Below are 9,102 nucleotides of genomic sequence, written 5' to 3'. Positions count from 1 at the left end.
TTTTAATCAAGTTGTGTAGGGGTTGGGGCTTTGGCTCAGTGGCAGAGTGCTTGCCTAGCACACACAAAGCTCTGGGTTCAATCCTTGGCCCTGTATAAAACAATGGAAAAAGTATTTTAAAAAAATACAAAATTAAAGTTTTGTAATGATATCCTTGCTAATAATAAAAGCTTAAAGTCTTCATACTAAAAACAAGAAAAAAGAAAGGATACTCAGAAATATGGATACACAGCACACTGAACTTGTCAGTAAACATATTCATTATTTTATTTTATTTTATTTGCGGGTCTGGGGATGGAACCCAGGGGCATTTGACCTCCGAGCTACACCCCCCTGTCCTATTTTTTATTCTTTATTTTGAAGCCAGGTCTCACTGAATTGCAGAGGGCCTCACTAAGTAGCTGAGGTTGTCCGCAAACCGTGATCCTCCAGGTCTCAGCCTCCCAAATGCTGGGATTACAAGCGTGCGCCACCACGCCCGGCTCATATTCATAATTTTAAAAATAAAAAAAAGAAAAACATATAGTACAGAGAGGTCCCATTTACCTCGCCACCCCCCAGCCCTTTTTTAAAAATTTTATTTTGAGCCAGGCGTGGTGGTGCACGCATATAATCCCAGTATTTGGGAGGCTGAACAGGAGGATCCGGGTTCTTGACCAGCATCAGCTACATAGTGAGAGGAGGCCCTTGCAAATCAGTGAGACCCTGTTTCAAAATAAGGAATTTAAAAAATGGGGCTGGGGGTATAGCTCAGAGGTTGAATGCTGCTGGGTTCAGTCCCCAGTACCGCCAATTAAAAATATTTTATTTTGTAAAAAGGTCTCGCTAAATTGCTGAAGCTGGTCTCAGACTTGCAATCTTTCTTTCTCAGCCTCTCAAGTACTAGGATTACAGGCATGTGCCCAGGGCTCAGCTAATTCTATGGGTCTTGAAAAGTCTATAATGATATGTACCCATCACAGTCATATCACACAGAATAGTTTCAAGGCCCTGAGAAGCCTCTGCGTTCCACTTATTCATCCCTCTCCTCTAAGCCCTGACTGTCGCTGATCCTTCTACTGTCCCCATAGTTTTGCCTTTTTCAGAATGTTATATAGTAGAATCATGTACATTTTTTGTGTGTGTGTGTGGTACTGAGGGTGGAATCCAGGGGCTTTTCTACCTCTGGGCTATACTCCCAGACCTATTTTATACTTTATTTGGAAACAGGGTCTCACTAAGTTGCTGAGAGCCTCACTAAGAGCTGAGCCTGGCTTCAAACCTATGTGATCCTCCTGTCAGCCTCCCAAGCGCTGGGATTACATCGTGCACCACCACGCCCCGCTTGGAATCATGTACATTTTTTATATTGCCTTCTTTCTCTTACTAGTGTGTATTGAGGTTTGTTCCTGTCTTTTCATAGTTTCCTACCTCGTTTAGTTTTTTTTGGGGGCTATGGAATCCAGGGGCATTTTACCTCTGAGCTACACCCCTAGCCTTATTTTTATTATTTATTTTGAAACAGGGTCCCTAGCCCTATTTTTATTATTTATTTTGAAACAGGGTCTCACTGAGTTGAAAAGGGCCTCGCTAAGTAGCTGAGGTTGATTGTGAACTGTGATCCTCCTGTCTCAGCCTATTAAGTGCTGGGATTACAAGCGTGCGCCACCACGCCTGGCTTCATTTCTTTTTGGTGCTAATTTTTCAGTGTCTGGATGTATCACAATTTATCCAGTCACCTACTGAAGGACATCTTGGTTGCTTTTGAGATTTAGCAATTATGAATAAAGACATTATAATATCCATGTATGTATGTATGTATATATATATATATATATATATATATATATATATATATAGTGTGTGTGTGAGTGTGTGTGTGTGTGTGTGTGTGTGTGTGTGTAGGTTTTCAACGGATTTGAGTAAATACCAAAGAGCAGAGTTGCTGGATCATATTGTAAGACTTTGTGTAGTCTTGTAAGAAACTGCAAAATTGTCAATATCCACAAAATAACTTGTTGAGATTTATATTGGAATAACATTGAATCTATATATCAAGGTGAGAAAACTGACATTGTGACAATATTGAGTCTCTCTTTCCAAGGTCACAGAATATTTATCTACTTAGTTATTATTTGAGTTTTTCATCAGTTTTGTAATTTTCTTTTTCTTTTTTCTTTTTGGTGGTACTGGGGTTCCTGGAAGCCCTTCTACCTCCAGGCTACACTTCCAGACCTATTTTTACATTTTTATTTGGAAACAGGGTCTCCTAAGCCAGCGCACATGGCTGGCTTCGAACCTGCGTGATCCTCCTGTCTCTGCCTCCCAAGCGCTGGGATTACAAGCGTACGCCACCACGCTCGGCTTTGTAATTTTCTTAATATAGATATTATACATAGTTTGTTAGACTTATATTAAGGATTTCATGGTGAGAAATAGTGTAAATGACATCATGCTCTTAATTTCAAATTCAACTTGTTCATTTTCAGTCTATAGGAAAATAATTATTTGTATATTAATATATACTATAACTTTGCTATAATAGTTGCTTACTAGTTCTAGTAGGTTGTTTATTATTATTATTATTATTATTATTATTATTATTATTATTATTATTGTCTACAAATAAAGACAGTTTTAGTTCTTTCTTCCCAACTAATATATCTTTTTTTTTTTTTGCGGTACTGGGATGAAACCCAGGGGCATTCCACCTTCAAGCTACACCCCCAGCCCCATTTTTTATTCTTATTTTTAAAAAACAGGGTCTCACTGAGTTGCAAAGGATCTCACTAAGTAACTGAAGCTGTCCAAGAACCACGATCCTCCTGTCTCAGCCTCCCAAATGCTGGGATTACAAGTGTGCGCCACCACGCCCAGCTTCAACCAATAAATCTTATTTTTCCTTTTCTTGTCTTATTTCATTAGCTAGGACATCTACTAATTGGTATTAGTATCATTAACCCAAACGTTAAAGAGGAAATGAACTGTTGATTTGAATGCCTTGTAAGTTTATTATATCTGGTTTTAACACTGATTAGGTCTTCAGAATGCACTCAGCAGGGTACTGAGAGTTGTGACATAAATATTAAAAAAAACCAAGTGTACTGTTCTCAAGAAAATCAATATAATGAAAAAAAATAACACTAAGGTAAATGTCCAAACACACACACATATAGACAGTATATTAATAATGTTTAGCTATCTGAGAATAGAAATGATTTTATGTCATTTTAGTGCATGCATGTGTTTTTATATGTTTTAAAAGGTAAATTTAACATTTAAATTTAGTTTAAAAATTACCTTTAAAAATTATTGGACAACTATAACACTAATGTAATACCATCATAACAGAAAATCACATAAAAAATGAAACATCCATCCATCTGCTCACTGAGTCCAACCCATTAAAATAAACGAGACACACACACACACACACACACACACACACACACCACCACCACCACCACACATTACTTGAATTAAGGTGAAAGCCTGAGTAGAAAGATTGAACATTGATGTTATGAGGCCAAGACAAAGACAATTTCAAAGTCATTTAAAAACACAGTATATAGTGTTGGGGCCCGCTCGGCTAGACCGGGATGGGGTGGTGGCTCAAGATGGCGCCTAGGCATGTTGCCAAGTCACAAGGCTCACGAGGCTGGCGGTGCCCTGAGCCTGCGCAGTGAGCCCTATCAGGCGCTCTACGGATGATCAGTGACACAGCGCCTCATGCTACCACCAGCCCGCCTATGAGAGGGTTAGAAATGTGCATTCCCTAGCTGTGGGAAGCTTGGGGTTGGTGGAGTGATGAGGGAGGGGTTATGAGACTGATATATATTTGCCTGCTGTGTGCATTGAGGGGGAGGCATTAAAGAAGAAGCATCATCAGCAGACTCGGCGTTTGTGTCTTCTTTCCTGGGGCTCTGCAGGTCAGAGCCTTAGGGACAGGACAAGTGGTGCGGAAACCCAGGAACGCCGTGGGGTAAGTTCGCAGGTAAGCGACGTAGGGACAGCGCTGCGTAGGTTCGCAGGATTTAGCGACGAAGTAGAAAGCTCTCGGATTGCGACGAAGCAAGACTTATCATGGGGTCTAAGGTTACTACTATGAATGTCAAAAAGGCTCTCTGTAAGATTCTTTTTAAGGGAGGAGTGAAAGAAATGGGCAGCTTAAAGCAGGGATAATAATGGTAAATCAAAGAGTGGACCTATTACAAGAACAGGTCGACATCTTGGGACAGATGGCCATGGTACCATGTATTCAAAAATTGTCTGGATTATGCATAACCTCTGTGCAGTATCAGAATTTTTCCCATGCAGGCAATCTATCCCGACAGATAGGCAGAATGCTTCTGGGAAATTGGAGCCATAAATTTGAACAGACTATGACAGAACCTCGAGCGTCCATTGTCGCGATCAAATCTACCCACATGAAGATTGCCTCAGTACAATGGATGGACCTGATACAGGGGACAGTAGGCTTCTTAAGAGATTGGGGTGGCGTGGCATTCTGGGCATTTTTTGCTGGTGGTAGTATGCTGTGTCCTGGTTGGATATATCAGGTGTATTTGACAACAAACTGTGCAACAACAGCACATGCTGGTGCAAGCTCTGGCTGCCCTTGAAGCTGGCTCATCTCCCCACGTATGGCTCAATATGCTGGATCGGTAGTCAAAGACGGGTACGATCGTCCCTGGGATCACATCAACCTAAGACAGGGGAGTAATCATGCTATTGCTTTCCCGATGACGGGTAAGAATGATCCTTGAGGTTCGACAACCTAAGACAGGCACGGTCCCGAGCCTTAATTTTAATAAAACAAAAAGGGGGAGATGTTGGAGCCCGCTCGGCTAGACAGGGATGGGGCGGTGGCTCAAGATGGTGCCTAGGCATGTTGCCAAGTCACGAGGCTCACGAGGCTGGCGGTGCCCTGAGCCTGCGCAGTGAGCCCTTTCAGGCGCCCTACAGATGATCAGTGACGCAGCGCCTCATGCTACCACCAGCCCGCCTATGAGAGGGAGGGAGGAGGAAGCATTAAAGAGGAAGTAGCTTCATCAGCAAGTCGGCATTCGTGTGTTTCTTCCTTAGGCTCTGCTGGTCAGAGCCTTAGGGTCGCGACAATATAGAATTTTACATGCTAGAATAAAAATTGATATATATGATCTTCTATTAAAAGGGTTTGTGTGAGATATGAAGTAGGAAAACAAGTCAAACAAAAATAATTTCTATATTTGTACCTATAGGCCTATTCAAATGGTTTATTCCTTATTGTGTGAGCTTTGGCAGACTGTGTTTTTCAAAGAATTGGTTCATTTCATCTATGTTACTAAATTTGTGAACATTAAGTTGTTTATAATATTCTATTATTACTGTTTTAATTAATAACCTTGGGATCTGTAGTAATGTTCTCTCGCTTCTGATCTTAGAATCTCTATCTTCTCCTTTTTTCCTTTATTATCCTGGCTGAAATGTTGAAAATAGGGGTCCTGGGGAGATAAGGGGTTTAGAGAGATTTTTTTTTTTTTTTTTTTTTTTTGGTGGTACTGGGGGTAGAACCCAGGGGCTTTCTACCTCCAGGCTATACTCCCAGACCTATTTTATATTTTATATTTTATTTGGAAACAGGGTCTCACTATGTTACTGAGAGCCTCACTAAGTAGCTGAGGCTGGCTTTGAACCTGTGCGATCCTCCTGTCTCAGCCTCCCAAGCGCGGGGATTACAAGCATGCGCCACCACGCCCGGCTCCAGAATCTGCTTTTAATCAGAAAGAATAAGAAAGAACTTGGCACGTTCGGAGATGGGGATTGGTGCGAGGTCAGCAGGTCGGAGAAGGGACCATCGAGCCATCTGCCTGGCGAGCCATCTGCCTGGAGAGTCCTGCTGAGTAGTCCAGATCACCCCACTGAGTCGCCCACATGGTGGATCAGAAGTACTTCTGCTTTTAAGCTGGTTTTTTGAGGGATGGGACTAAGCGTGGGAACACTGCTTCTCTCGCGACATCTGTAGTCTCCTGATTGCTCCACTTCCAGGGTTCTGCCTCCTGTCCCCACCGTGGTCACCTGGAGGAGGGGAGGGACCTGACTTATCACTGGCCAGAGACTTATCAATCATACTGATTTTTTTTTAAGAACTAGCTTCTGTTTTTGTTGTTTTTTCTATTGATTTCCTTTCTTTGATTTTATTTATTTTTATTATTTCTTTTCTATTCTTATGTTAGACTTAATGTGTTCATCTTGTTCCTTAGGTGAAACCATATATTTTTAATTTTAAATTTCTTCTTTTATAATATGCATTAAGTGATTTAAGTTTCACCCAGACACTGCTTTTGCTGCATCCCACACATTTTGATAAATTGTATTTTTATTTACAAAGAATTTTGTTTTCTCTTGAGGTTCCTTTGACCAGTTACAGTTTGGGTTTTCCTTCCCTAAGACTCGTTTCCTTGAAGGTTTCTACACATAAGTTTGTGCTCCAGCAAGTTGGGATTTTTTTCAGTAGTAACTTGCTGATGCAGTTTGCCCTATGACTTCACTTTTCTGACGTTTTAAAATAGTTGTTAATGTTTCAATATGTTATTGATTTTTGTGAGTATGGATTGGTGATTTTCAATCTCCTTACATGCCAGAACAGAAATTGTTTTCACACCGGGTGTGGTGGCACAAGCTTGTAATCTACACGCTTGGGGGGCTGAGACAGGAAGATCTCACAGGTTCAAAGTCACTTCACCTACTTAGTGAGGCTCTCAGCAACTTAGTGAGACCCTGTTTCCAAATAAAATATAAAATAGGTCTGGGAGTATAGCCCAGAGGTAGAAACCCTCGGGGTTCTACCCCCAGTACCATCAAAAAAAGGAAAAAGGAAAAAAAAGAAATTGTTTTTGCAAATAAAATTTTATTGAAACACAAGCCATATGCATAGTTTATGGTAGAGTTCAATAGTTGCAACAGAGAACTGAAGACCTACAAAGTCTAAAATATATATTATTTTGACATTTACATAAAAAATTTTCCAATATCTGCTTTTTTTTTTTTTTTTCCAGTACTGGGGATGGAACCCAGGGGCATTCTACCTCCGAGCTACACCCCCAGCTGACTTTGTATTCTTTATTTTGAAACAGGGTCTCACTAACTTGCAGAATATACTGAGGCTGTCCACGAACTGGGATCCTCCTGCCTTAACCTCCCAGATGCTGGGATTACAAGCGTGCGCCACCACGCCTGGCTGCCAATATCTGCTTTTTTTTTTTTCTAATTAAACTTTTGTTTTAATGGGTCTCAAAATTGTGACAGATTTTTGTACAAGGTGTTTCCATTAAAAAGTACTGATTTTAAAAACTAATACCTTAAAACTGCCACACACAAAAGAGCAAATGGTCCACAAAACATTTTCCTTTCCTTCTGAAGGCTTTACGACGCATTGTTATCATTAACCAGTCTTTTACTATTAAACTTAAATGGCCAATTGAGACAAAGAGTTCTGAGACCGTCCTTCCACCACTGATTAAAACTGGGGTGGCAGGTGTTAGAGGTAATATTCATTCGGCCTTCTGAGCTTTCTGGGAAGACTTGGTGACCTTGCCAGCTCCAGCAGCCTTCTTGTCCACTGCTTTCATGACGCCCTCAGCAACTGTCTATCTCATATCACGAACAGCAAAACGACCCAGAGGAGGATAGTCGGAGAAGCTCTCAACACACAAAAGCTTGCCTGGAACTATATTAACAATGGCAGCATCACCAGACTTCAAGAATTTAGGGCTATCTTCCAGCTTCTTACCAGAACGTCGGTCAATCTTCTCTTTCAGCTCAGCAAACTTGCAAGCAATGTGAGCTGTGTGACAATCCAGTACAGGAGCAGAGCCAGCACTGATTTGGCCTGGATGGTTCAGGATGATCACCTGAGCAGTGAAACCAGCTGCTTCCATTGGTGGGTCATTTTTGCTATCACTAGCCACGTTGCCACAACGAACATCTTTCACAGACACGTTCTTGCCATTGAAGCCCACATTGTCTCCAGGAAGAGCTTCACTCAGAGCTTCATGGTGCATTTCAACAGACTTCACTTCAGTTGTGACGTTGACTGGAGCAAAGGTGACAGCCATGCCAGGCTTGAGAACACCAGTCTCCACTCTGCCCACAGGGACAGGACCAATACCTCCAATTTTGTAGACATCCTGGAGGGGCAGCCACAGAGGCTTGTCAGTTGGACGAGTTGGTGGCAGGATGCAATCCAAAGCTTCAGGCATTGTGATTCCACTAGCGCTGCCATCTTTACGGGTGGCTTTCCATCCTTTGAACCAGGGCATGTTAGCACTTGGCTCCAGCAGGTTGTCACCATTCCAACCAGAAATTGTCACAAATGCTACTGTGTCAGGGTTGTAGCCAATTTTCTTAATGTAGGTGCTGACTGCCTTAACGATTTCCCCGGATCTTTTCTGGCTGTAAGGTGGCTCAGTGGAATCCATTTTGTTAACACCAACAATCACTTGTTTCACACCCAGTGTGTAAGCCAGAAGGGCATGCTCACGGGTCTGTCCATTGTTGGATACCAGCTTCAAATTCACCAACATCAGCAGCAACAATCAAGACAGCACAGTCATCCTGAGATGTGCCTGTAATCATATTTTTGATAAAGTCTCTGTGTCCGGGGGCATCGATGATAGTCACATAATACTTACTGGTCTCAAATTTCCACAGAGAGATGTCAGTGGTGATACCACGCTCACGCTCAGCTTTCAATTTATCCAAGACCCAGGCATACTTGAAGGAGCCCTTTCCCATCCCGGCAGCCTCCTTTTCAAACTTCTCGATGGTTCCTTTGTCGATCCCACCACATTTGTAGATGAGATGGCCGGTAGTGGTGGACTTGCCGGAATCTACGTGTCCAATGACAACAATGTTGATGTGAGTCTTTTCCTTTCCCATTTTGGCTTTGATTTAGAAGTGGTTTTCATGACAGCTGTGTTCTGGCAGCAAACCCGTTGCGAAAAAAGCAATACCTGCTTTTGATTATAAAATCTTCTCAGTAAACTGGGTGAGGTGACACCTGTAACCCCAGTACTTGGGAAGCTGACACAGATTGAGGGCCAGCCTCCGCAATTTAGTGAAACCATGTTTCAAAAAAAATAA

The 9,102-nt window shown here is 41.9% G+C and overlaps 1 pseudogene across 1 annotated transcript; it reads right to left on the bottom strand.

Annotated features, from left to right (window-relative positions):
• Positions 1-7,511: 7,511 nt before the first annotated feature.
• LOC308266080 (elongation factor 1-alpha 1-like) lies at positions 7,512-8,898 on the bottom strand (annotated as a pseudogene). The gene has a single exon. The product of its transcript is annotated as an elongation factor 1-alpha 1-like (transcript).
• Between the last annotated feature and the right edge of the window lie 204 nt (positions 8,899-9,102).

This window comes from Muscardinus avellanarius, assembly GCF_963383645.1.
Source record: "Muscardinus avellanarius genome assembly, chromosome: 8".
NCBI lineage: Eukaryota > Metazoa > Chordata > Mammalia > Rodentia > Gliridae > Muscardinus > Muscardinus avellanarius.
This window is presented reverse-complemented; position numbering and strand designations above follow the sequence as displayed.